The sequence below is a fragment of the Lepus europaeus genome, assembly GCF_033115175.1.
Source record: "Lepus europaeus isolate LE1 chromosome 21 unlocalized genomic scaffold, mLepTim1.pri SUPER_21_unloc_2, whole genome shotgun sequence".
NCBI lineage: Eukaryota > Metazoa > Chordata > Mammalia > Lagomorpha > Leporidae > Lepus > Lepus europaeus.
Window position 1 is genome coordinate 653,240 of NW_026909007.1, and position 26,915 is coordinate 680,154.

General features: G+C 40.5%; 1 long non-coding RNA gene across 1 annotated transcript in view; it reads right to left on the reverse strand.

The window, feature by feature from the left end:
- Positions 1–1,356: 1,356 nt before the first annotated feature.
- Positions 1,357–26,915, reverse strand: part of LOC133754324 (uncharacterized) — a 38,333-nt gene continuing 12,774 nt past the window's right edge. The window contains exons 5-6 of the long non-coding RNA XR_009865195.1: positions 4,461–4,545; positions 1,357–1,439 (exon numbers count right to left, since the gene is read on the reverse strand). This is a non-coding gene — a long non-coding RNA (uncharacterized LOC133754324). The remainder of the gene's footprint in view (positions 1,440–4,460; positions 4,546–26,915) is intronic.

Below are 26,915 nucleotides of genomic sequence, written 5' to 3' on the forward strand. Positions count from 1 at the left end.
CTCTCTGTAGCTCTATAAAAATAAATAAATCTTTTTTAAAAAATTAAAATCCAAAATCATTTCAACTAAAACAAAACAGAACAAAAACAAAACAAAACAAAAAAGAAAATTAAAGAAATTCGAGTGTGTGTGATACAGCAGACTAACGGAAGTGAAAGATCTACCTACACTGGCAAAAATCACCACCGCTATTTTTTTCTCTAAGTCTAAAACTAACCAGGGGATCAATTTGAGGGCAAGAAGAGGGCAGCCCTGCTGAATAAGAAAAGCAGCCCAGGGAAGCAGGCAGCATGGTCTTCCAAGCCACATGCCTGACCATCCCGTGGGGGCTCAGCTTCTCTCAGGGATGCCTTGCTGATCAACGCTCTGGTTCTCTACAGTACTCTCCCTCAGAAAGCCAAGGCTAGGACAGGATAAGTTCACAGCAGCCATCCACGTGGAAAATTAAGAGGCACGTGGTAGCAATTGCCAGGAGCAGCTGGGATGCTTCGAGAAGCAGGAGCAACAGAGACGCAGCCAAAGGGCTGCAGCTCACCTGAAAAGCAGAATCCCAACAGAGCTTTGGACCCAAAGCAGAATTGCCTGTAATGTTTAACTGGACTGCTTGATCTAGAGAAGTTATTCTCTCCTTTTTAAGTGCAGACACTGGTCTTATTCATGTAATCCCTTTGACACTTAATCCTATCTTTTTGATCAATTATGAACTTAAATGGGTCAATTTAACAAGAAGGCATTGCCACATGCCACCTTGATGGGATTGAATTGGAATCCCTGGCACATTTCTAGCTCTACCATTATGGGTAAGTCTGAACATGGCCCATGACTTCTCTGGGTATCATCAATGCATTCATGGCATCCCTGCCAAAGGTCTCCATCCATTCCCAAAACAAACGATTAAAACTTTCTCCATCTTTGTTGGTCTGCTCATCGACATACAAATTTGAGTTGCCTCTCTGAAGAGTTCCTGATGATACAACCCAAGAGATGCCTGGGGAAATGATGTTATTTGCTATCCTAAGGTTCTGAAACTTAGAGCAAGTGCCTCTGGTATTGACTCTGGCATGTGAATCTCAGCCACACATGTGATGCAGTGTCTCTAGGAAGGGAACCTCTGTTCTGCACATTCTGTGCTAGCAAGGGTGAAACACTCAGCAGTGAGTTCTTAGGGCAGACTCCTGCCCTCTATTTTATGTCACCATATACAATACTTGCTCATTAGCTGGGGTCACCATGCAAGATGGATCACACCCCTCCTGGGCCTAAGCTCTACCCCCTGGAATGCCATCCACAGTGTTTGTTCTCCTAGAGGTTCCTCTTGAAAATACATATAGGCACCTGGAGGACACCTGCTGTACTCTCACCTCTAGGCCCAGAATCTGCAGCAGCAACCTTTTCACTCCACCAGCTTGGACTTTTAAAGACGTGCATCTTGACGGCACCTGACAACATGCAAATAGGAATCAACAGAGCACATCCCTGCCTAAATAAAGATCATAGCACAAAAAAGATCTGGAATAAACCCTAGAACACATCCCTCCATGAGTCTTTGCATCTTCTCCTTTTTTGCTTTTTCCCTCCCTACTGAACCCTCTTAATCTTCACACAGTACATCCAAGGTCACCTGTTAGGTGCCTTATGTCACATTCAGTTGGAGTCAACTTTCCCTCTTTGTAATTTTGCTGTAGCCTTTAATTCGGAAAATATTTATATGGAATTATTTTTCTGCCTTTTTGAAATATATGTACATACTTTTCACAGAATAATAAGATTTTGCCAATCTTTTTGAAACAGAAATATCTTTCTCTACTACCTAGGAAGTACCTCTTTGACTTGTAAATATCAAAGAAGACAGTTCGAAAGTCCTGGTTTTAGTAGGAGACTAGGTGCACAATTTCAAAGGCCAATTTAATTCAGTGTAAAAATACTTTCTGTCATAAAGTCTCAAGTATATTTTCCCTTTGAATACAGACACTTAGCAAGCACAGACCAAGCCAATTACCATAGGACTTCTTATAAATCATATATGAAAAATGTATTATCAAATATCCTTATCAAAGATAATTTATATTAACAGTATGTAATGGGTTAGATCTGTTTTTAATTAAACTGACATTTCTTTCTATTGTTTCAATTTCTTACTGGATTTCCAATGATGACACTGAATTCTTGAGTAATGAAGAAATTTCTTTCTCATCTCTTACAAAGAACCTTTCTAGTTGACAGATATTTTTTTAAAATATATTTCCAAACACTGCCCACAAAGCATATATAAGCATATAAGGTATCCTAAAGCTTCCCTTTAGTGGGTCCTTGGAAGATGCCTTAGAAGTCCCTAGAATCCCAGGATTCCAGTAATTGAGCCACCACTGATATTGGCGCTTGTTACTTACAAAAATCTGTACTTGGTACTGTTTGCATTCTATAAGCACTTGCTTAAAACAGTTAACCAGAGTCCTAGCCAAGCAGTGTTTCCTTCTTTTCAATGCACCTTGTATGTTGACGTCTGAAACTGATTCAGATAATGTGGTACCCAGAAGCTCAACTACACACATGCACGTGTACTGAAATGACCTAAAGATCTGAACTTCAGCTTCTTCCTCGTGACAAAAGGGCTGTTAATCTGCACCAGGAGACTCCTAATTCTACTCCTCTCCAGGCACTTAAATAGTTTCAAATTCTGGGCCTGGCCCAGCCTAACTGTTAAAACCATTTGGGGGAATGAACTAGCTAATGGAAGCTCACTCTCTCTCTCTCTCTCAACTTTGCCTTTCAAGTAAATAAATAAACCTTTAAAAATAAAGGTGTCCAGCAATGAATGAATGTTTTTTGTCAAGCATGTTATCATTTTACAGTAAATCTAAAACTTTATGCTGCCATATATGAACCTTTATGAGGAAATATAGATGTACTTCATGTCTACAAGTTTATATTTCAAACTACTACAATGAAAATTTTGAAGAATAAAAATATATTTCATCATTAAAGAAATGATTTAAGAGCCAGTGCTGTGGTATAGAGGGTAAAGATGCCGCATGCAGAGCTGGCTTCCCATATGGATGCTGGCTTCAGTCCCAGTTGCTCCACTTCTGATCGAGCTCTCTGCTATGCCCTAGGAAAGCAGCAGAACATGGCCCAAGTCCTTGGCCTCCTGCACCCATGCAGGAGACCTGGAGGCAGCCCCTGGCTCCTGGCTACTGCCTTTGGATTGGCCCAGCTCCAGCTATTGTAGCCATTAGGGAGTGAACCAGCAGATGGAAGACTTCTCCCTCTGTCTCTGCCTCTCTGTAATTCTCTGCCTTTCAAATAAATAAATAAATCTTTTAAAAAAGAAATAATTTAATATTGATTAACTATAGTCCTGAAAATAAATGACTACAACATCGTAGTACGAATGTTAACACATTTAAAAAAATCTGTCTTCTAAAGGAGTAGTATTAATGTTTGGAACCTGTGACCTAAATTTGCAGTGAAGTACAACTAAAAACTTCTAATTCCCGAGCCATTAAATACTGACAGTTTGTAGAATTCTCAAGTTATTACATATAACTCAGATTGCTACATGTGTTTCTGATTCTTACTAGGAGGAATAATTCACATCATACACACACACACACACAACACCCCACAGGCTCATACTTTTTATTGTGTGCTTCCATTGTATTCACTTAAACATTTAACCAATATTTAATTCATATACAATACAATTCCCCAATTTAAAGAGTATACTTCAATGGTCTTCACATTATAATCACGTGGTTGTGCCTCCTTACTACAGTCAATTTCAGAATATTTTCATTATCTTACAGAGAAACTCCATACCTCACAGCAGTCAATGAACTTGTTCTCTAAATTCCAAAGTTCTAAGTAACGCTAATATATTTTTTGTTTCTATGAATTCGCTTCTGTGGGGGCATTTTTGTATAAATTGCTTAATATAATATGTGGTTTTTAAGATAGACTTACGGGGCTGGCCCCATGGCTCACTTGGTTAATCCTCTGCCATCTACTCCATTGTTTCCCAAATAATGGGTGTTGGTAGATTGTCTTTGCCCAGATTACAAAACCATCTAGCATAGGCATAAAGACTGGTAGTATCCTTTTCAGTGAATATACAACTGTTAGAATAGATGCAACAGATCCCATTAATTAGTGCACATGCTCCTGGTTTTGCCAGTATGCATTTTATGGCCAGCTAGTTGTCCATGACTGTCTTAGAGCACCCACGGACTCAAGCAATTGCCATTCAATCTGGCCTGAAGTGTAGGCTCTAGTTTGGCCCACACAATAAACAGATTTTTAAACAGTTTTCTATGGCCTAGCAGGATCTCCTACTGTCATACTACAAGAACTATGGAGTTTTCCTCACAACAGCAGCCTTCTGAGAGAATAAACGATAGGTAAAACATGTGTGCCATTAAGTGTAGCAGGTTCAATATGATAAAAGCAAAGATTTTACTCACCCTTCTTCCCTTTGAAGATGTATTCGAGATCTTCAATGCATTCACAAGCGTGAGCAGACTTGTTCTCTGTGTGCACCTGTGAAGACTAAAGAGGTAGAACTGAGATCCTTGACAAATGTACCCAGCTTGGGATGCCCTGAATTTGACTTCACTAGGAGTGCTGAGGAGCACCTGGTAGGATCCCTTTCATTTAGGCTGCTGTGGATCAGAGGAAGAGTCTTTGCTCCAAGTGTCTCTTAAGCCTTGGTCTCCTGGGGACAGGCTGTTCATGACTTTTGGGACCTGGCACTGTGAGAATTTTATTACCATAGTCCATTAGCCTCTTGTACAGGAAAAAGATTAATAATAAACTGTTATCTGATCCTGTATTCCTGAGTCAAAAGGGTGTCAGAGGTGAAGAAGACCTTTTTATATAGCACTTTAGGCAGTTTTAGAGAAGCCTCAGGTGTCACTTTGATCCTGATGGCAATAGGTAAGAATTTAAGTCATGATTCTGAGGTCTTTTGGCAAAGCTTAGCCAGCATTATCTTAAGAATATGACTAACTTTTTGAGTTCATTTGATGACTAACGTCCCCAAGGGGCATGGAGATAAGAAATCCCTAAAGCAGTCACTACATGTTGAGGTACTTTCTTCAAGACAATATGTAGCCTTTACCCTCTACATATGCAAGGAACTGCTGGCATTAAACCTACTCTTCCAAAACAGTGAGAGTCATATATTAATAATCCTCCGTTCAGTGCATGGCCTTATGATTGACAACCCACCTCCAATGGCATCCTTTGTGTCTGCAGTCAGGAGCGCTCTTCCTTTCCAAATTGCTCCATGTGCATGGAACTCAAGGAAAAAAAACTGGAGCCTGTAATATTAACTCACTAGCTCTTCCCTCATTGCAAGGCTCTAGTTAAAGCAGTAACTTTGGCCTTTTCCGATCAAGTGCTAGATGGCAATGTCTGAGATTCTATCAACTAAGACCCACTGTGCCATAACCTGCCTTTTTAACTTTATAATGATAAGAAAATCAAAAAAGAAATGAGATTTTTTAAAAAAATAAAGAAATGAGATTTTTAAATAAAATACACACAGACAGAAAGCAAAAGTTTCTGGGGGAGAAAAGAGGAAAACCAAAACGAAAAGAACAACAAAAACAGCAATAAAAAGAACAGGCAAAACAACAGGATATGAGTCAAAGTAATTATTAAGATTAATGCTATTCACTATCCTAATATTTTAAACAAACACTATATATGAAATATACTATAATCATCAGTGAATCAAAAAAATAATCGAATGTGAGGAAACAAAAATAAGGAAAACAATAACAGACAGTAAAACACTGATTCTTATAACTAAACTAAAAAAAAAAAACTCCTAAGAAAATAAATCATTAGGGATAAGAAAAAAATACAAAAGGTGAGACACACAACAAATAACCAATTAGAAAAAGAAAAGAGAAAGTAAACAAAAAAAAAAGAAATTACAAGAAAATCAAGAAAGAAATGAGATTTATAATAAAATACACATACATAAAATACAAAAGTTTGTGCGGGAGAAAAGAAAAAAAACAAAACAAAAAAAATAAAATAAACAGCACTAAAAAGAACAGACAAAAAAACAGGTTACGAACTACATTAACGATTAAGCCTAGTAATATTCACTATGCTAATATTTTGAACAAACACTATATGAGCATTACATATACTCACTAGTAATTCAAATGAATAACCAAATGTGACAAAATAAAAACATGGAAAAATGTAACAGGTAGTAAAACACCAACTCGGATACCTAAACTTACAATACTAATCATCCTATGTAAATAAAGTGATTACACAGGAGAAAAAAATAAAAAGTGAGGTAGACAAGAATGAAACAAACAGCAAATGCAAACAAAGAGTAAATAAAAGAGATGACAAGAAAATCAAAAAAGAAATGATGCTTTTAAATACAATGCACACAAATAAAAATCAAGGCTGTGGGGGAAAAAGAGGAAAAACAAATCAAAAAGAACAAAATAAATGCCATTAAAAAGAACAGGCAAAAAAACAAGATACGAAAAACACTAATTATTAAGATTAATTCTATTCCCTATGCTAATATTTTCAACAAACACTACATACGGATACACTATACTCATCAGTGATTCAAACTAAAGAGTCATAAGTGACAAAACAAAAACATGGAAAAATGTAACAGAAAGTCAAACACAAACTCGGGTACCTAAACATAGAATACTAATCCGCCTATGTATATAAAGTGATTACAGAGGAAAAAAAATTAAAAAGTGAGGTACACAAGAATTAAACAAAAAGGAAATGCAAACAGAAAGTAAATAAAAGAAATGACAAGAAAATCAAAAAAGAAAGGATGCTTTTAAAGAAAACACAAACAAATAAAAAGCAAAGCTTGTGGGGGAAAAAAGAGGAAAAACAAAACAAAACAAAAAGACAAAATAAACGGCACTAGAAAGAACAGGCAAAACAACAAGAAATTAACTACAATAATAAGTAAGATTAATTCTATGCCCTGTGCTAATATTTTCAACAAAAACTACATATGAATGCACTATACTCATCAGTGATTCAAACTAAATAGTCAAAAATGACAAAACAAAACCATGCAAAAATGTAACAAAGTAAAATACCAGCCAGCAGAGCCACGGCTTAACAGGCTAATCCTCTACCTTGTGGCGCCGGCACACCGGGTTGAAGTCCCGGTTGGTGCGCCAGATTCTATCCCGCTTGCCCCTCTTCCAGGCCAGCTCTCTGCTATGGCCCGGGAAGGCAGTGGAGGATGGCCTTGGGCCCTGCACCCGCATGGGAGAGCAGGAGAAGCACTTGGCTCCTGGCTTTGGATCACAGAGATGTGCTGGCCACAGAGGCCATTTAAGGGTGAACCACTGGCAAAAAGGAAGACCTTTCTCTCTGTCTCTCTCTCTCTCCCAACCCACTCTGCCTGTCAAAAAAAAAAAAAAAAAAAGAAACAAAAAAACACCAACTCTGATACCTAATCTTAGAATACTAACCTTCCTATGTAAACCAAGTGATTACAGAGGAGAAAAAATAACAAAGTGAGGTACACAAGAATTAAACAAAGAGGAAATGCAAACAAAGTAAAGAAAAGAAATGACAAGAAAATCAAAAAAGAAATGATGCTTTTAAATAAAATACACACAAATAAAAAGCCAGGCTTGTGGGGGAAAAAGAGGAAAAACAAAGCAAAAAGAACAAAGTAAACGGCACTAAGAAGAACAGGAAAAACAACAAGATATGAACTACACTAATTAGTAAGATTAATTCTATGCCCTATGCGAATATTTTCAACAAACACTACATATGAATACACTATACTCATCAGTGATTCAAACTAAATAGTCAAAAGTGACACAACAAAACCATGGAAAAACGTAACAGAAAGTCAAACACCAACTCGGATACCTAAACTTAGAATACTAATCATCCTATGTAAAAAAAATTAATTAAAGAGGAGAAAAATAAAACGGTGAGGTAACGAGAATTAAACAAACAGCACATGGAAACCGAAAGTAAATAAGGAAATGACAAGATAATCAAAAAAGAAATGATGCTCTTTTTTTTAAAATAAGCTCCATTGCACTTTACATTTTTTTTTTTTTTGACAGGCAGAGTGGATAGTGAGAGAGAGAGACAGATAGAAAGGTCTTCCTTTTTGTCATTGGTTCACCCTGCATTGGCCGCTGCGGCCAGCGCATCATGCTGATCCAAAGCCAGGAGCCAGGTGCTTCTCCTGGTCTCCCAGGCGGGTGCAGGGCCCAAGGCCTTGGGCCATCCTCCACTGCCTTCCCGGGCCATAGCAGAGAGCTGGCCTGGAAGAGGGGCAACCGGGATAGAATCAGGCGCCTCGACCGCGACTAGAACCCAGTGTGCCGGCGCCGCAAGGTGGAGGATTAGCCTGTTAAGCCACGGTGCCGGCCAGAAATGATGCTTTTAAAAAAAAACCACGCAAATAAAAAGCCAGGCTTGTGGGGGAAAAAGAGGAAAAACAAAACCAAACAAAAAGAACAAAATAAACAGCACTAAAAAGAACAGGCAAAACAACAAGAGATGAACTACACTAATTAGTAAGATAAATTCTAGGCCCTATGCGAATATTTTGAACCAACACTACAAAGGAATACACTATACTCACATCAGTGATTCAAACTAAAGAATCAAAAGTGACACAACAAAAACATGGAAAAATGTAACAGAAAGTAAAACACAGGCCAGCAGCGCCATGGCTTAGCAGGCTAATATTCTGCCTTGTGGTGCCGGCACACCGGGTTCAAGTCCCGGTTGGGGCGCCGGATTCTATCCCGGTTGCCCCTCTTCCAGGCCAGCTCTCTGCTATGGCCCGGGAAGGCAGTGGAGGATGGCCCAAGGCCTTGGGCCCTGCACCCGCATGGCAGAGCAGGAGAAGCACCTGGCTCCTGGCTTTGGATCACAGAGATGCGCCGGCGGCAGAGGCCATTGGAGGGTGAACCAATGGCAAAAAGGAAGACCTTTCTCTCTGTCTCTCTCTCTCTCCCAACCCACTCTGCCTGTCAAAAAAAAAAAAAAAAAAAAAAAGAAAGTAAAACACCAACTCTGATACCTAATCTTAGAATACTAACCTTCCATGCCGGCGCCGTGGCTCAACAGGCTAATCCTCCGCCTTGCGGCGCCGGCACACCGGGTTCTAGTCCCGGTCGGGGCACCGGTCCTGTCCCGGTTGCCCCTCTTCCAGGCCAGCTCTCTGCTGTGGCCAGGGAGTGCAGTGGAGGATGGCCCAAGTGTTTGGGCTCTGCACCCCATGGGAGACCAGGAGAAGCACCTGGCTCCTGCCATCGGAACAGCGCGGTGCGCCGGCCGCAGCGCGCTACCGCGGCGGCCATTAGAGGGTGAACCAACGGCAAAGGAAGACCTTTCTCTCTGTCTCTCTCTCTCACTGTCCACTCTGCCTGTCAAAAATAAAAAAAAAAATAAAAAAAAAAAAAAAAAAAAAAAAAAAAAAGAATACTAACCTTCCTATGTAAATCAAGTGATTACAGAGGAGAAAAAATAACAAAGTGAGGTACATAAGAATTAAACAAAGAGGAAATGCAAACAGAAAGTAAAGAAAAGAAATGACAAGAAAATCCTAAAAGAAATGATGCTTTTAAATAAAATAGACACAAATAAAAAGCCACGCTTGTGGGGGAAAAAGAGGAAAAACAAAACCAAACAAAAAGAACAAAATAAACGGCACTAAGAAGAACAGGCAAAACAACACGAGATGAACTACACTAATTAGTAAGATAAATTCTAGGCCCTATGCGAATATTTTGAACCAACACTACAAAGGAATACACTATACTCACATCAGTGATTCAAACTAAAGAATCAAAAGTGACACAACAAAAACATGGAAAAATGTAACAGAAAGTAAAACACAGGCCAGCAGCGCCATGGCTTAGCAGGCTAATATTCTGCCTTGTGGCGCCGGCACACCGGGTTCAAGTCCCGGTTGGGGCGCCGCATTCTATCCCGGTTGCCCCTCTTCCAGGCCAGCTCTCTGCTATGGCCCGGGAAGGCAGTGGAGGATGGCCCAAGGCCTTGGGCCCTGCACCCGCATGGGAGAGCAGGAGAAGCACCTGGCTCCTAGCTTTGGATCACAGAGATGCGCGGCCGCAGAGGCCATTGGAGGGTGAACCAATAGCAAAAAGGAAGACCTTTCTCTCTGTCTCTCTCTCTCTCCCAACCCACTCTGCCTGTCAAAAAAAAAAAAAAAAAAGAAAGTAAAACACCAACTCTGATACCTAATCTTAGAATACTAAACTTCCTATGTAAATCAAGTGATTACAGAGGAGAAAAAATAACAAAGTGAGGTACACAAGAATTAAACAAAGAGGAAATGCAAACAGAAAGTAAAGAAAAGAAATGACAAGAAAATCCAAAAAGAAATGATGCTTTTAAATAAATTACACACAAATAAAAAGCCAGGCTTGTGGGGGAAAAAGAGGAAAAACAAAGCAAAAAGAACAAAGTAAACGGCACTAAGAAGAACAGGAAAAACAACAAGATATGAACTACACTAATTAGTAAGATTAATTCTATGCCCTATGCGAATATTTTCAACAAACACTACATATGAATACACTATACTCATCAGTGATTCAAACTAAATAGTCAAAAGTGACACAACAAAACCATGGAAAAACGTAACAGAAAGTCAAACACCAACTCGGATACCTAAACTTAGAATACTAATCCTCCTATGTAAAAAAAGTAATTAAAGAGGAGAACAATAAAACTGTGAGGTAAACGAGAATTAAACAAACAGCACATGGAAACAGAAAGTAAATAAGGAAATGACAAGATAATCAAAAAAGAAATGATGCTCTTTTTTTTAAAATAAGCTCCATTGCACTTTACATTTTTTTTTTTTTTTTTTTTTGACAGGCAGAGTGGATAGTGAGAGAGAGAGGCAGATAGAAAGGTCTTCCTTTTTGTCGTTGGTTCACCCTGCATTGGCCGCTGCGGCCAGCGCATCATGCTGATCCAAAGCCAGGAGCCAGGTGCTTCTCCTGGTCTCCCAGGCGGATGCAGGGCCCAAGGCCTTGGGCCATCCTCCACTGCCTTCCCGGGCCATAGCAGAGAGCTGGCCTGGAAGAGGGGCAACCGGGATAGAATCAGGCGCCTCGACCGCGACTAGAACCCAGTGTGCCGGCGCCGCAAGGTGGAGGATTAGCCTGTTAAGCCACGGTGCCGGCCAGAAATCATGCTTTTAAAAAAAAACCACGCAAATAAAAAGCCAGGCGTGTGGGGGAAAAAGAGGAAAAACAAAACCAAACAAAAAGAACAAAATAAACAGCACTAAAAAGAACAGGCAAAACAACAAGATATGAACTACACTAATTAGTAAGATAAATTCTAGGCCCTATGCGAACATTTTGAACAAACACTACATACGAATACACTATACTCATCAGTGATTCCAACTAAAGAATCAAAAGTGACACAACAAAAACATGGAAAAATGTAACAGAAAGTAAAACACAGGCCAGCAGCGCCATGGCTTAGCAGGCTAATATTCTGCCTTGTGGCGCCGGCACACCGGGTTCAAGTCCCGGTTGGGGTGCCGGATTCTAGCCCGGTTGCCCCTCTTCCAGGCCAGCTCTCTGCTATGGCCCGGGAAGGCAGTGGAGGATGGCCCAAGGCCTTGGGCCCTGCACCTGCATGGCAGAGCAGGAGAAGCACCTGGCTCCTGGCTTTGGATCACAGAGATGCGCCGGCGGCAGAGGCCATTGGAGGGTGACCAATGGCAAAAAGGAAGACCTTTCTCTCTGTCTCTCTCTCTCTCCCAACCCATTCTGCCTGTTTAAAAAAAAAAAAGAAAGTAAAACACCAACTCTGATACCTAATCTTAGAATACTAACCTTCCTATGTAAATCAAGTGATTACAGAGGAGAAAAACTAACAAAGTGAGGTAACACAAGAATTAAACAAAGAGGAAATGCAAACAGAAAGTAAAGAAAAGAAATGACAAGAAAATCAAAAAAGAAATGATGCTTTTAAATAAAATACACACAAATAAACAGCCAGGCTTGTGGGGGAAAAAGAGGAAAAACAAAACCAAACAAAAAGAACAAAATAAACGGCACTAAAAAGAACAGGCAAAACAACAAGATATGAACTACACTAATTAGTAAGATTAATTCTATGCCCTATGCGAATATTTTCAACAAACACTACATATGAATAGACTATACTCATCAGTGATTCAAACTAAATAGTCAAAAGTGACAAAACAAAACCATGGAAAAACCTAACAGAAAGTCAAACACCAACTCGGATACCTAAACTTAGAATACTAATCCTCCTCTGTAAAAAAAATTAATTAAAGAGGAGAAAAATAAAACTGTGAGGTAAACGAGAATTTAACAACAGCACATGGAAGCAGAAAGTAAATAAGGAAATGACAAGAGAATCAAAAAAGAAATGATGCTCTTTTTTTAAAATAAGTTCTATTGCACTTTACTTTTTTTTTTTTTTTTTGACAGGCAGAGTGGATAGTGAGAGAGAGAGACAGATAGAAAGGTCTTCCTTTTTGTCGTTGGTTCACCCTGCATTGGCCGCTGCGGCCAGCGCATCATGCTGATCCAAAGCCAGGAGCCAGGTGCTTCTCCTGGTCTCCCAGGCGGGTGCAGGGCCCAAGGCCTTGGGCCATCCTCCACTGCCTTCCCGGGCCATAGCAGAGAGCTGGCCTGGAAGAGGGGCAACCGGGATAGAATCTGGCGCCTCGACCGCGACTAGAACCCAGTGTGCCGGCGCCACAAGGTGGAGGATTAGCCTGTTAAGCCACGGTGCCGGCCAGAAATGATGCTTTTAAAAAAAAACCACGCAAATAAAAAGCCAGGCTTGTGGGGGAAAAAGAGGAAAAACAAAACCAAACAAAAAGAACAAAATAAACAGCACTAAAAAGAACAGGCAAAACAACAAGATATGAACTACACTAATTAGTAAGATAAATTCTATGCCCTATGCGAATATTTTGAACAAACACTACATACTAATACACTATACTCATCAGTGATTCCAACTAAAGAATCAAAAGTGACACAACAAAAACATGGAAAAATGTAACAGAAAGTAAAACACAGGCCAGCAGCGCCATGGCTTAGCAGGCTAATATTCTGCCTTGTGGCGCCGGCACACCGGGTTCAAGTCCCGGTTGGGGCGCCGCATTCTATCCCGGTTGCCCCTCTTCCAGGCCAGCTCTCTGCTATGGCCCGGGAAGGCAGTGGAGGATGGCCCAAGGCCTTGGGCCCTGCACCCGCATGGCAGAGCAGGAGAAGCACCTGGCTCCTGGCTTTGGATCACAGAGATGCGCCGGCGGCAGAGGCCATTGGAGGGTGAACCAATGGCAAAAAGGAAGACCTTTCTCTCTGTCTCTCTCTCTCTCCCAACCCACTCTGCCTGTCAAAAAAAAAAAAAAAAAAAAAAAGAAAGTAAAACACCAACTCTGATACCTAATCTTAGAATACTAACCTTCCTATGTAAATCAAGTGATTACAGAGGAGAAAAACTAACAAAGTGAGGTAACACAAGAATTAAACAAAGAGGAAATGCAAACAGAAAGTAAAGAAAAGAAATGACAAGAAAATCAAAAAAGAAATGATGCTTTTAAATAAAATACACACAAATAAACAGCCAGGCTTGTGGGGGAAAAAGAGGAAAAACAAAACCAAACAAAAAGAACAAAATAAACGGCACTAAAAAGAACAGGCAAAACAACAAGATATGAACTACACTAATTAGTAAGATTAATTCTATGCCCTATGCGAATATTTTCAACAAACACTACATATGAATAGACTATACTCATCAGTGATTCAAACTAAATAGTCAGAAGTGACAAAACAAAACCATGGAAAAACCTAACAGAAAGTCAAACACCAACTCGGATACCTAAACTTAGAATACTAATCCTCCTCTGTAAAAAAAATTAATTAAAGAGGAGAAAAATAAAACTGTGAGGTAAACGAGAATTTAACAACAGCACATGGAAGCAGAAAGTAAATAAGGAAATGACAAGAGAATCAAAAAAGAAATGATGCTCTTTTTTTAAAATAAGTTCTATTGCACTTTACTTTTTTTTTTTTTTTGACAGGCAGAGTGGATAGTGAGAGAGAGAGACAGATAGAAAGGTCTTCCTTTTTGTCGTTGGTTCACCTTGCATTGGCCGCTGCGGCCAGCGCATCATGCTGATCCAAAGCCAGGAGCCAGGTGCTTCTCCTGGTCTCCCAGGCGGGTGCAGGGCCCAAGGCCTTGGGCCATCCTCCACTGCCTTCCCGGGCCATAGCAGAGAGCTGGCCTGGAAGAGGGGCAACCGGGATAGAATCTGGCGCCTCGACCGCGACTAGAACCCAGTGTGCCGGCGCCACAAGGTGGAGGATTAGCCTGTTAAGCCACGGTGCCGGCCAGAAATGATGCTTTTAAAAAAAAACCACGCAAATAAAAAGCCAGGCTTGTGGGGGAAAAAGAGGAAAAACAAAACCAAACAAAAAGAACAAAATAAACAGCACTAAAAAGAACAGGCAAAACAACAAGATATGAACTACACTAATTAGTAAGATAAATTCTATGCCCTATGCGAATATTTTGAACAAACACTACATACTAATACACTATACTCATCAGTGATTCCAACTAAAGAATCAAAAGTGACACAACAAAAACATGGAAAAATGTAACAGAAAGTAAAACACAGGCCAGCAGCGCCATGGCTTAGCAGGCTAATATTCTGCCTTGTGGCGCCGGCACACCGGGTTCAAGTCCCGGTTGGGGCGCCGCATTCTATCCCGGTTGCCCCTCTTCCAGGCCAGCTCTCTGCTATGGCCCGGGAAGGCAGTGGAGGATGGCCCAAGGCCTTGGGCCCTGCACCCGCATGGCAGAGCAGGAGAAGCACCTGGCTCCTGGCTTTGGATCACAGAGATGCGCCGGCGGCAGAGGCCATTGGAGGGTGAACCAATGGCAAAAAGGAAGACCTTTCTCTCTGTCTCTCTCTCTCTCCCAACCCATTCTGCCTGTTTAAAAAAAAAAAAGAAAGTAAAACACCAACTCTGATACCTAATCTTAGAATACTAACCTTCCTATGTAAATCAAGTGATTACAGAGGAGAAAAACTAACAAAGTGAGGTAACACAAGAATTAAACAAAGAGGAAATGCAAACAGAAAGTAAAGAAAAGAAATGACAAGAAAATCAAAAAAGAAATGATGCTTTTAAATAAAATACACACAAATAAACAGCCAGGCTTGTGGGGGAAAAAGAGGAAAAACAAAGCACAAAGAACAAAATAAACGGCGCTAAAAAGAACAGGCAAAACAACAAGATATGAACTACACTAATTAGTAAGATTAATTCTATGCCCTATGCGAATATTTTCAACAAACACTACATATGAATACACTATACTCATCAGTGATTCAAACTAAATAGTCAGAAGTGACAAAACAAAACCATGGAAAAACGTAACAGAAAGTCAAACACCAACTCGGATACCTAAACTTAGAATACTAATCCTCCTATGTAAAAAAATTAATGTAACAGAAAGTAAAACACAGGCCAGCAGCGCCATGGCTTAGCAGGCTAATATTCTGCCTTGTGGCGCCGGCACACCGGGTTCAAGTCCCGGTTGGGGTGCAGCATTCTATCCCGGTTGCCCCTCTTCCAGGCCAGCTTTCTGCTATGGCCCGGGAAGGCAGTGGAGGATGGCCCAAGGCCTTGGGCCCTGCACCTGCATGGCAGAGCAGGAGAAGCACCTGGCTCCTGGCTTTGGATCACAGAGATGCGCCGGCGGCAGAGGCCATTGGAGGGTGAACCAATGGCAAAAAGGAAGACCTTTCTCTCTCTCTCTCTCTCTCTCTCTCTCCCAAACCACTCTGCCTGTCAAAAAAAAAAAAAAAAAGAAAGTAAAACACCAACTCTGATACCTAATCTTAGAATACTAACCTTCCTTTGTAAATCAAGTGATTACAGAGGAGAAAAACTAACAAAGTGAGGTACACAAGAATTAAACAAAGAGGAAATGCAAACAGAAAGTAAAGAAAAGAAATGACAAGAAAATCAAAAAAGAAATGATCCTTTATATAAAATACACACAAATAAAAAGCCAGGCTTGTGGGGGAAAAAGAGGAAAAACAAAACCAAACAAAAAGAACAAAATAAACGGCACTAAAAAGAACAGACAAAACAACAAGATATGAACTACACTAATTAGTAAGATTAATTCTATGCCCTATGCGAATATTTTCAACAAACACTACATATGAATAGACTATACTCATCAGTGATTCAAACTAAATAGTCAGAAGTGACAAAACAAAACCATGGAAAAACCTAACAGAAAGTCAAACACCAACTCGGATACCTAAACTTAGAATACTAATCCTCCTATGTAAAAAAATTAATTAAAGAGGAGAAAAATAAAACTGTGAGGTAAACGAGAATTTAACAACAGCACATGGAAGCAGAAAGTAAATAAGGAAATGACAAGAGAATCAAAAAAGAAATGATGCTCTTTTTTTAAAATAAGTTCTATTGCACTTTACTTTTTTTTTTTTTTTTTGACAGGCAGAGTGGATAGTGAGAGAGAGAGACAGATAGAAAGGTCTTCCTTTTTGTCGTTGGTTCACCCTGCATTGGCCGCTGCGGCCAGCGCATCATGCTGATCCAAAGCCAGGAGCCAGGTGCTTCTCCTGGTCTCCCAGGCGGGTGCAGGGCCCAAGGCCTTGGGCCATCCTCCACTGCCTTCCGGGCCATAGCAGAGAGCTGGCCTGGAAGAGGGGCAACCGGGATAGAATCAGGCGCCTCGACCGCGACTAGAACCCAGTGTGCCGGCGCCGCAAGGTGGAGGATTAGCCTGTTAAGCCACGGTGCCGGCCAGAAATGATGCTTTTAAAAAAAAACCACGCAAATAAAAAGCCAGGCTTGTGGGGGAAAAAGAGGAAAAACAAAACCAAACAAAAAGAACAAAATAAACGGCACTAAAAAGAACATGCAAAACAACAAGATATGAACTACACTAATTAGTAAGATAAATTCTATGCCCTATGCGAATATTTTGAACAAACACTACATACTAATACACTACACTCATCAGTGATTCCAACTAAAGAATCAAAAGTGACACAACAAAAACATGGAAAAATGTAACAGAAAGTAAAACACAGGCCAGCAGCGCCATGGCTTAGCAGGCTAATATTCTGCCTTGTGGCGCCGGCACACCGGCTTCAAGTCCCGGTTGGGGCGCCGGATTCTAGCCCGGTTGCCCCTCTTCCAGGCCAGCTCTCTGCTATGGCCCGGGAAGGCAGTGGAGGATGGCCCAAGGCCTTGGGCCCTGCACCTGCATGGCAGAGCAGGAGAAGCACCTGGCTCCTGGCTTTGGATCACAGAGATGCGCCGGCGGCAGAGGCCATTGGAGGGTGAACCAATGGCAAAAAGGAAGACCTTTCTCTCTGTCTCTCTCTCTCTCCCAACCCACTCTGCCTGTTTAAAAAAAAAAAAAAAGAAAGTAAAACACCAACTCTGATACCTAATCTTAGAATACTAACCTTCCTATGTAAATCAAGTGATTACAGAGGAGAAAAACTAACAAAGTGAGGTAACACAAGAATTAAACAAAGAGGAAATGCAAACAGAAAGTAAAGAAAAGAAATGACAAGAAAATCAAAAAAGAAATGATGCTTTTAAATAAAATACACACAAATAAACAGCCAGGCTTGTGGGGGAAAAAGAGGAAAAACAAAGCACAAAGAACAAAATAAACGGCGCTAAAAAGAACAGGCAAAACAACAAGATATGAACTACACTAATTAGTAAGATTAATTCTATGCCCTATGCGAATATTTTCAACAAACACTACATATGAATACACTATACTCATCAGTGATTCAAACTAAATAGTCAGAAGTGACAAAACAAAACCATGGAAAAACCTAACAGAAAGTCAAACACCAACTCGGATACCTAAACTTAGAATACTAATCCTCCTATGTTATCTTAATGAGAAAGCCCCAGAGGCTTAAAGGGTTAAATACTTGTAAAATCCTACAGGTGCTTTCAAAAATACTGTGAAGTAAGCAAGTGCCTCTTGTTGGTTGATGAGTTTATAATTTTAAACATGGCGACTTAAAGTCTTTTGTCATCCACAGTTATATATGATCTGCTGCTCATAAAACTAAAGCGTTGTTGGTTCTGTGTTTAGCTGTCCTCCTATAGGTTCCTATGGACTTTTTCCAGCCACTTCTATTGTATTCAGTACTTTGGGATGGCTCTGTAAACAGATGAAGCCAATAATGTATTAACAGTACCAACTGAGAGAAAGTATGGTTAACTGAGGTTACTAAAAACAAAAAGCAATTCAAATCAATTGGCAATCTACAAAAAGAGTTAAAGATTTTAAAAGCTATTATTAAAATTGCTATATTGGTCTATTATGCTATATTATATGTGTGTACATATTGTATGTCCACATGGGGAAATTTTATTAAGAGTTTTATTTTAAATGGCTTATAGATAAGATTGTCCATAAATTTAAGCTGCTAAAATCAATCAAAGATACATTTTAATTTGTGGGACCTGAATCTGTGTATCATATGTTTTAGACTTGTTGGTAGAAAGAAACTAAAAACATTTTAGATGGTTGTGCTTAAGTTTACTGGCTAAACAAACTACACCATGTTAGATATTTAAGAGGTGTTTTCAAATACATGATTCTTAAAATTTATAGAAGGCATTGGACCTTCTGGTAAATGTTTTCTTAAGTTGTTATCTAATGGTTGAAACTGTTTGCTAAGTATTCATGTGATATTGCTATTGTCAGCAAGCGATCTAGGACTTGCTCCCTCATTTCTCTATTCTAAGCCCAACTTATTCTTTCATTTCTCTATTCTCTTCAACGTAGGAAACTAATTCTATTATGAAGGAATCTGTAGGATGCACAATTTAATCTTTAGACCTTATAAAAGAGATGGCTAACATTTTTCTGCAATAGCATAGCCAAAATAAGAACTCAAATAATAATCTCATAGCTAGATTCACTTCGCCATCAGCGAAGTATACAGTAAGTAGAAAAAACCTCCCTTTCAGACCAAAGGGAAAGAAAGTTTTAAAGTGAGAATATAATTTTCCTCATGGGCATTGTCTACCTTAGAAAAACTACTACAGAACATGCCTGTGACTATAGACTTGTAGTTCAGGCCACCGAAAATTAGAGATGGGACTTGGCCACTCCCTTGACTTGCATCCTCTGGTCTGCTTGAACAAAAACCAGGAGGAAAAGAAAGCTCGGCATCAGAAGCAATGGGTGGCAGGCCTATAAATGGCTGATCTGTACAGTGATCTGCCCTCAAGGAGACCCAACAGGCCAGTCCACTGCAGTGGCTTTCAATGTGGTAAGCCTGGGCTTCAGCAGAAGTCAGCTTGTGAAGAGCCCTGGCAGCACTGCCAAGAGTTGGATCACTGGAAATGGACCTGCCCTGGAGTCGAAGGATGCCCAGGTCAGAGCCACAGATCTTATTGGCTCTAAGCTGAAAAGCCCTTCACTCAGCCCAACTTCCAAAGTGACCACTGCAGCTGAGGGGATGGTCAAGTAGGGTCAGCAACATTGCAGGCAGAACTGTAAATTTCTTGTTAGAGATGCCCCCTGCCTTTACCTGGCCAGCTCTCCTCCCAGGCCAGCCAAGTAATGAAAGTCAACAGAGTGCCTTCCCCTAGGAGGTTCACACCTCCCTTAGGATATACCCCATGTGAAGAGATAGATAGGTCTGGGCCTCTGAATTTACAAGGCCTAAAGCCCACCAGATTATTATCAAGCCCCTTCCATCAGGTTCTATTTGCCTCTCAATCAGAAAACTTAATTGTAGCTTAGACAGCACCTTTCTTAGCTCCTCTAATAATGACTCTGTCCTTTGTTCTAGGCCCTGTCTAGTGCACTTGGGCCTCATTCCTTTGTAATCATAACCTCTACTCTACCACCAATGGCTCTACTCCCAACCTGTGTTTACTGATGGTCCTCTTCCCCACTTAATGCTGTATAATTGTTCTAACCTGGTAAATGCCACTCTTAAGATCATTGGTTACTATCCTCACTCTGTCTTTTATGACCTTGTCTAAATATGATCAGAGTCGGCAAACTTGGAAGGCTTCCATAGCCTTGGCAACTCATGACGACAGCCTAGGATGGTTACTGGGGCCATAAACTAGAGTGTCAATTTGTTGGGTCAACAACAGGAGCCACTGTGCACTTGCTCCTCATGTGGGATCTCTGTCCTTAATGTGCTGTACATTGTGATTTAATGCTATAACTAGTACTCAAACAGTATGTTTCACTTTGTGTTTCTATGTGGGTGCAAACTGTTGAAATCTTTATACTAAATTGATCTTCTGTATATAAAGATAATTGAAAATGAAAAAAAAAAAAGAATACTAATCCTCCTATGTAAAAAAATTAATGTAACAGAAAGTAAAACACAGGCCAGCAGCGCCATGGCTTAGCAGGCTAATATTCTGCCTTGTGGCGCCGGCACACCGGGTTCAAGTCCCGGTTGGGGTGCAGCATTCTATCCCGGTTGCCCCTCTTCCAGGCCAGCTTTCTGCTATGGCCCGGGAAGGCAGTGGAGGATGGCCCAAGGCCTTGGGCCCTGCACCCGCATGGCAGAGCAGGAGAAGCACCTGGCTCCTGGCTTTGGATCACAGAGATGCGCCGGCGGCAGAGGCCATTGGAGGGTGAACCAATGGCAAAAAAGAAGACCTTTCTCTCTCTCTCTCTCTCTCTCTCTCTCCCAAACCACTCTGCCTGTCAAAAAAAAAAAAAGAAAGTAAAACACCAACTCTGATACCTAATCTTAGAATACTAACCTTCCTTTGTAAATCAAGTGATTACAGAGGAGAAAAACTAACAACGTGAGGTACACAAGAATTAAACAAAGAGGAAATGCAAACAGAAAGTAAAGAAAAGAAATGACAAGAAAATCAAAAAAGAAACGATCCTTTATATAAAATACACACAAATAAAAAGCCAGGCTTGTGGGGGAAAAAGAGGAAAAACAAAACCAAACAAAAAGAACAAAATAAACGGCACTAAAAAGAACAGGCAAAACAACAAGATATGAACTACACTAATTAGTAAGATAAATTCTATGCCCTATGCGAACATTTTGAACAAACACTACATACGAATACACTACACTCATCAGTGATTCCAACTAAAGAATCAAAAGTGACACAACAAAAACATGGAAAAATGTAACAGAAAGTAAAACACAGGCCAGCAGCGCCATGGCTTAGCAGGCTAATATTCTGCCTTGTGGCGCCGGCACACCGGGTTCAAGTCCCGGTTGGGGCGCCGCATTCTATCCCGGTTGCCCCTCTTCCAGGCCAGCTCTCTGCTATGGCCCGGGAAGGCAGTGGAGGATGGCCCAAGGCCTTGGGCCCTGCACCTGCATGGCAGAGCAGGAGAAGCACCTGGCTCCTGGCTTTGGATCACAGAGATGCGCCGGCGGCAGAGGCCATTGGAGGGTGAACCAATGGCAAAAAGGAAGACCTTTCTCTCTGTCTCTCTCTCTCTCCCAACCCACTCTGCCTGTCAAAAAAAAAAAGAAAGAAAGTAAAACACCAACTCTGATACTTAATCTTAGAATACTAACCTTCCTATGTAAATCAAGTGATTACAGAGGAGAAAAACTAACAAAGTGAGGTACACAAGAATTAAACAAAGAGGAAATGCAAACAGAAAGTAAAGAAAAGAAATGACAAGAAAATCAAAAAAGAAATGATGCTTTTAAATAAAATACACACAAATAAACAGCCACGCTTGTGGGGGAAAAAGAGGAAAAACAAAGCACAAAGAACAAAATAAACGGCGCTAAAAAGAACAGGCAAAACAACAAGATATGAACTACACTAATTAGTAAGATTAATTCTATGCCCTATGCGAATATTTTCAACAAACACTACATATGAATACACTATACTCATCAGTGATTCAAACTAAATAGTCAGAAGTGACAAAACAAAACCATGGAAAAACGTAACAGAAAGTCAAACACCAACTCGGATACCTAAACTTAGAATACTAATCCTCCTATGTAAAAAAATTAATGTAACAGAAAGTAAAACACAGGCCAGCAGCGCCATGGCTTAGCAGGCTAATATTCTGCCTTGTGGCGCCGGCACACCGGGTTCACGTCCCGGTTGGGGCGCCGCATTCTATCCCGGTTGCCCCTCTTCCAGGCCAGCTCTCTGCTATGGCCCGGGAAGGCAGTGGAGGATGGCCCAAGGCCTTGGGCCCTGCACCCGCATGGCAGAGCAGGAGAAGCACCTGGCTCCTGGCTTTGGATCACAGAGATGCTCCGGCGGCAGAGGCCATTGGAGGGTGAACCAATGGCAAAAAGGAAGACCTTTCTCTCTGTCTCTCTCTCTCTCACAATTACTCTGCCTGTCCAAAAACAAAAAACAAAAAAAAGAAAGTAAAACACCAACTTTGATACTTGAACTATGAATCATGATCCCCCTATGTAAATAAAGTGATTACAGAGGAGAAAAAAACAAAAATGTTGAGATACACAAGAATTCAAAAATTAGCAAATGAAAACAAAATTAGAAGAATGACAAGAAAATTTAAAAAATGATGTTCTTAAATAAAATACACACATAAAAAGCAAAAGTTTGCGGGAGAGAAAAGAGGAAAAACAAAACAATAGAAAATAAACGGACTAAGAATAGGCAAAACAAAAGGATATGAACTACACTAATTAGTAAGATTAATTCTATTCACCATGCTAATATTTTCAACAAACACTACATATGAATACACTATACTCATCAGTGAATTAAACTAAATAATCAAAAGTGACAAAACAAAATTATGGAAAACGATAAGAGTAAGTAAATCACCAACTCTTATAACTGAACTTACAATACTGGTCCTATGTAAATAAAGTGATTACACATGAGAAAAAAAAATTAAAATTTGAGATACACAAGAATTAAACAATTAGCGAATGGAAACAGAAAATAAATAGAAGAAATAACAAGGAAATCAAAAATGAAGTGAAATTTTTAAATAAAATGCACACTTAAAAAGGAAAAGTTTGTGGGGGAGAAAAGAGGAAAAACAAAACAAAACAAAACAAAAAGATCAAAATAAAGGGTACTAAAAAGAACAGGCAAAACAACAGGATATCCACTACACTAATTATTAAGATTAATACTATTCACTATGCTAATATTTTGAACAAATAGTATATATGAATTACACTGTACTCACAGTGGTTCATACAAAATAATCAAAAGTGATGAAACAAAAACATGGAAAACTCTAACAGAAAGTAAACACCAGCTCTTTTAACTAAACTTACAATACTAATCTTCCAATGTAAATAACATGATTACAGATTAGAAAAAAACAAAATGTTGATATACCCTAATTAAACAATTAGATAATGAAAACGGGAAAGTAGTAGAAGAATTGACAAGAAAAATTAAAACAGAAACGAGGAGATATTGAAATGAAGTAAAAATGCACAGGTAAGTAGTAAAAGATTTTGGTGGAATGGTGAGAACAAAATGAATAGAACAATAAAAGAACAAAATAAACAACACACTAACAAGTAATAGACAAAACAGCAAAATATGGAAAGACACATGGCTTCGTCCAGTTCTCACTGGTCAGCATCCAACTGCTTCCTGGAAGAAATGGACAAAATCCTCCGCCAAGTCAGGGATTCAAATAGGCAGCTGGAATGACATCACAATGTACCTCCCAACATCACAGCAAGAAATGGACACATCACAGTTGGGGATACTCCATGGCAGTTTCCAGCAATATCTGTCCATTTGATTAAAGAGAAAGTAACCCCAGAAAATCTTTGCTTAGGTTAGTGATAGAAATTGCTATTTATTTTTTGCAAAATTAACACATGTAGAATGTTTCAATTGCCTCCTAAAGTCTACACCCCAAATAGCCTTTCCTTCCTCTTTAACATCTGAGTGATAGGTCCCAACATGATGGGACCACTTCCCTGGCATCATGACACTACCACAAAATGTTCTGTTGCCCATGACAGCTCAGGTGCATTGTTCATATCTGTAGAGCTGAGCGGGAGATGTCTTCCATCATTTCCCCTATGTTCATGCTCAGATTGCTCATTGGAATCCCTGGAGGACCACGAGGTAGTGGGCTGATGTGGTCCAGTGCAGAAGGCAAAAAAAGTGCATACTGAAGAATCTGTAGCCCACAAAGCTATGCTTCAAATTGTAGGGAGTAAAGCAAGACATTCCCAGAGATTTCAGTGCTTTTTTGCTATTGTAACAAGACCTTGTCTTGGGTATTTGAAAATTTTCACACTGTTCTCAAGGCTGGGGAGAGTAAAATTGAAGACCAGCAGATCCAGTAATTTGAAAGGGCTCACTTTCTGCTTCTATGTTGGTGCCCTCTTCAAAAAACTGATAATGAAATGGAAGGCTGGAAGCCTGCTATTTACCATATGTGTAAGAGTTGAAAGAGAGCATTGTACCCCTTTAAATACACCAGTATGACTGAGTTCAACATGCAAACATTAGGGAAAAGATGGCCCCTTTTTGAAGTGTCCTCACAAGGTGGAAGAAGTGAGTGGACCCCTCCAAAGTCCCTGCAGAAAGTCCCTCATCCTGGGTCTGGTGTTGAGGTGCACTGGTTAAGCTGCACTCTGCGATGCCAGCATCCCTCTATGTGCACCATGTTAAGCTGCACTGTACTGCCGGCACCTCTCTATGTGTGCTTTAAAGATTCAATAAGTTGGGGGGCTAGGGAATGATACAATGAAGTTTGTGCTTTTGGAATGTTCCTGTTGGGATGTTAATGCAGAATCTATAGTAAAAACCTCTTCAAGACTAGAGCCACTAAGAGGCCCTGAAGTGATAAAGACCTAGAGCCTAGGTCACAGACCCAACTGACTGAACAGAGGGAATGAGAGAGCTGCAAGCCCCCAAGATGACTCTTCTAAAATGACTGAAAAACACAGAAGTGCACCTTAGAGAACTTTGTTTTTGAGAATGAATATTTATGAATATTCATAATGAAGAAGAAACTCAAAAATCTAAATAAAAAAAATTTGACTTGTATAAAATGGGCAAATAACCTGTGCAGATATTCTCAAAACAGGATTTACAAGTAACCTACAAGTAATGGAAAAATGTACAATGTCACTAATCATCAGGGAACTGAGAATCAAAATCACCATCTCATTCTAGTTAGAACAGTTTGATCAAAAGATAAAAGTAATGAGTTCTGGTAAGGGTGTGGGGAAAGGGGATCTCTTGGTAGGAATGTATATGACTGTAGCTATTATGGAAAACAATGCAGCCAATCCTGAGAAACCTAGAAAAAGCACTGCTATATGCCTCAGTTATCCTACTACTTATGTGTATCTATGAGTTGAAAGTATATTGAAGAGACATGTGCACTCATGTGTAATGTTGTACTATTCACGGTAACCACGATGTAGAATCAGGTGCCCATCAACTGCAGAATGGATAATGAAAATGTGGTATACCCATGCAAAGGAATGTTAACAGAGTGGGAGGCCAAGGCAACTTCTACTACTTTCCTAGGCATAGCAGAAAGCTGCATCACAAGATGAGTAGCTGGGACTAGAACCAGTTCCCATATGGGATGCTGGTGCTTCGTTCCAGTGCTTTAACCTGATGTGTCACAGTGCAGGCCCCCAGGCATACTTCTAAGGGTATAGTTTAGAAAGTTTCCATAGGACTCCAAATCCCATTAAAATAGATGGTAAAACTCCCATCTTAATTGTTCAACTGGAGGCCAGTGCTGTGGTGCATTAAGTTAAAGCCGCTGCCTGCAGTGCTGACATCCCATATGGGCACTGGTTCCAGGCCCGGCTGCTCCACTTCCAAACCAGCTCTCTGCTATGGCCTGGGAAATCAGTAGAAGATGGCCCAAGTGCTTGGGTTCTTGCACAAGCGTGGGAGACCCAGAAGAAGCTCCTGGCTTTGGATCAGCTCATCTCTGCCCATTGTGGTCATTTGAGGAGTGAAACAGCAGATGGAAGACCTTTCTCTCTTTCTCCGGCTCTACCTCACTCTGTAACAACTCTTTCAAATAAATAAAATAATTTTTTTTTAAATGTTAAAGGAACATATTATGTGTTAACGTGAACATATAGATAGGATTAAGTGTTAAAGAAATCATATGAATAGCATCAAGTGCCTGGTAATAATAATAGAATTAAAAAGGAGGGAATAGGCCGGCGCCGTGGCTCAACAGGCTAATCCTCCGCCTTGCGGCGCCGGCACACCGGGTTCTAGTCCCGGTCGGGGCACCGATCCTGTCCCGGTTGCCCCTCTTCCAGGCCAGCTCTCTGCTGTGGCCAGGGAGTGCAGTGGAGGATGGCCCAAGTGTTTGGGCTCTGCACCCCAGGGGAGACCAGGATAAGCACCTGGCTCCTGCCATCGGAACAGCGCGGTGCGCTGGCCGCAGCGCGCTACCGCGGCGGCCATTGGAGGGTGAACCAACGGCAAAAGGAAGACCTTTCTCTCTGTCTCTCTCTCACTGTCCACTCTGCCTGTCAAAAATAAAAAAAAAAAAAGGAGGGAATGTCCAACATGAGAAGCAGTCCACATAGCAGACTTATAGAATGATAATCTCTTTAAGTAACACTCTGACCTCAGAATCAGTCCTTAAGGAATTTGGATGTGTCTGAAAAGTCCATGAGAACATTTCAGACATGGAAAGCCAAGACACTGTGTCAAAAAATATCCTACATGAAGGATCGCTGTGACTGTGACCCCATTAGAAAAAAAGGAGCCATCAAAAAAATGTACTTTTCTCTGAAGGGAGGAGAGAACTTCCACTTTGTTTATGGCCTTGTCTAAATTCTGCCAGAGGTTGTGGTATTAAAAGCCTTCCATAGC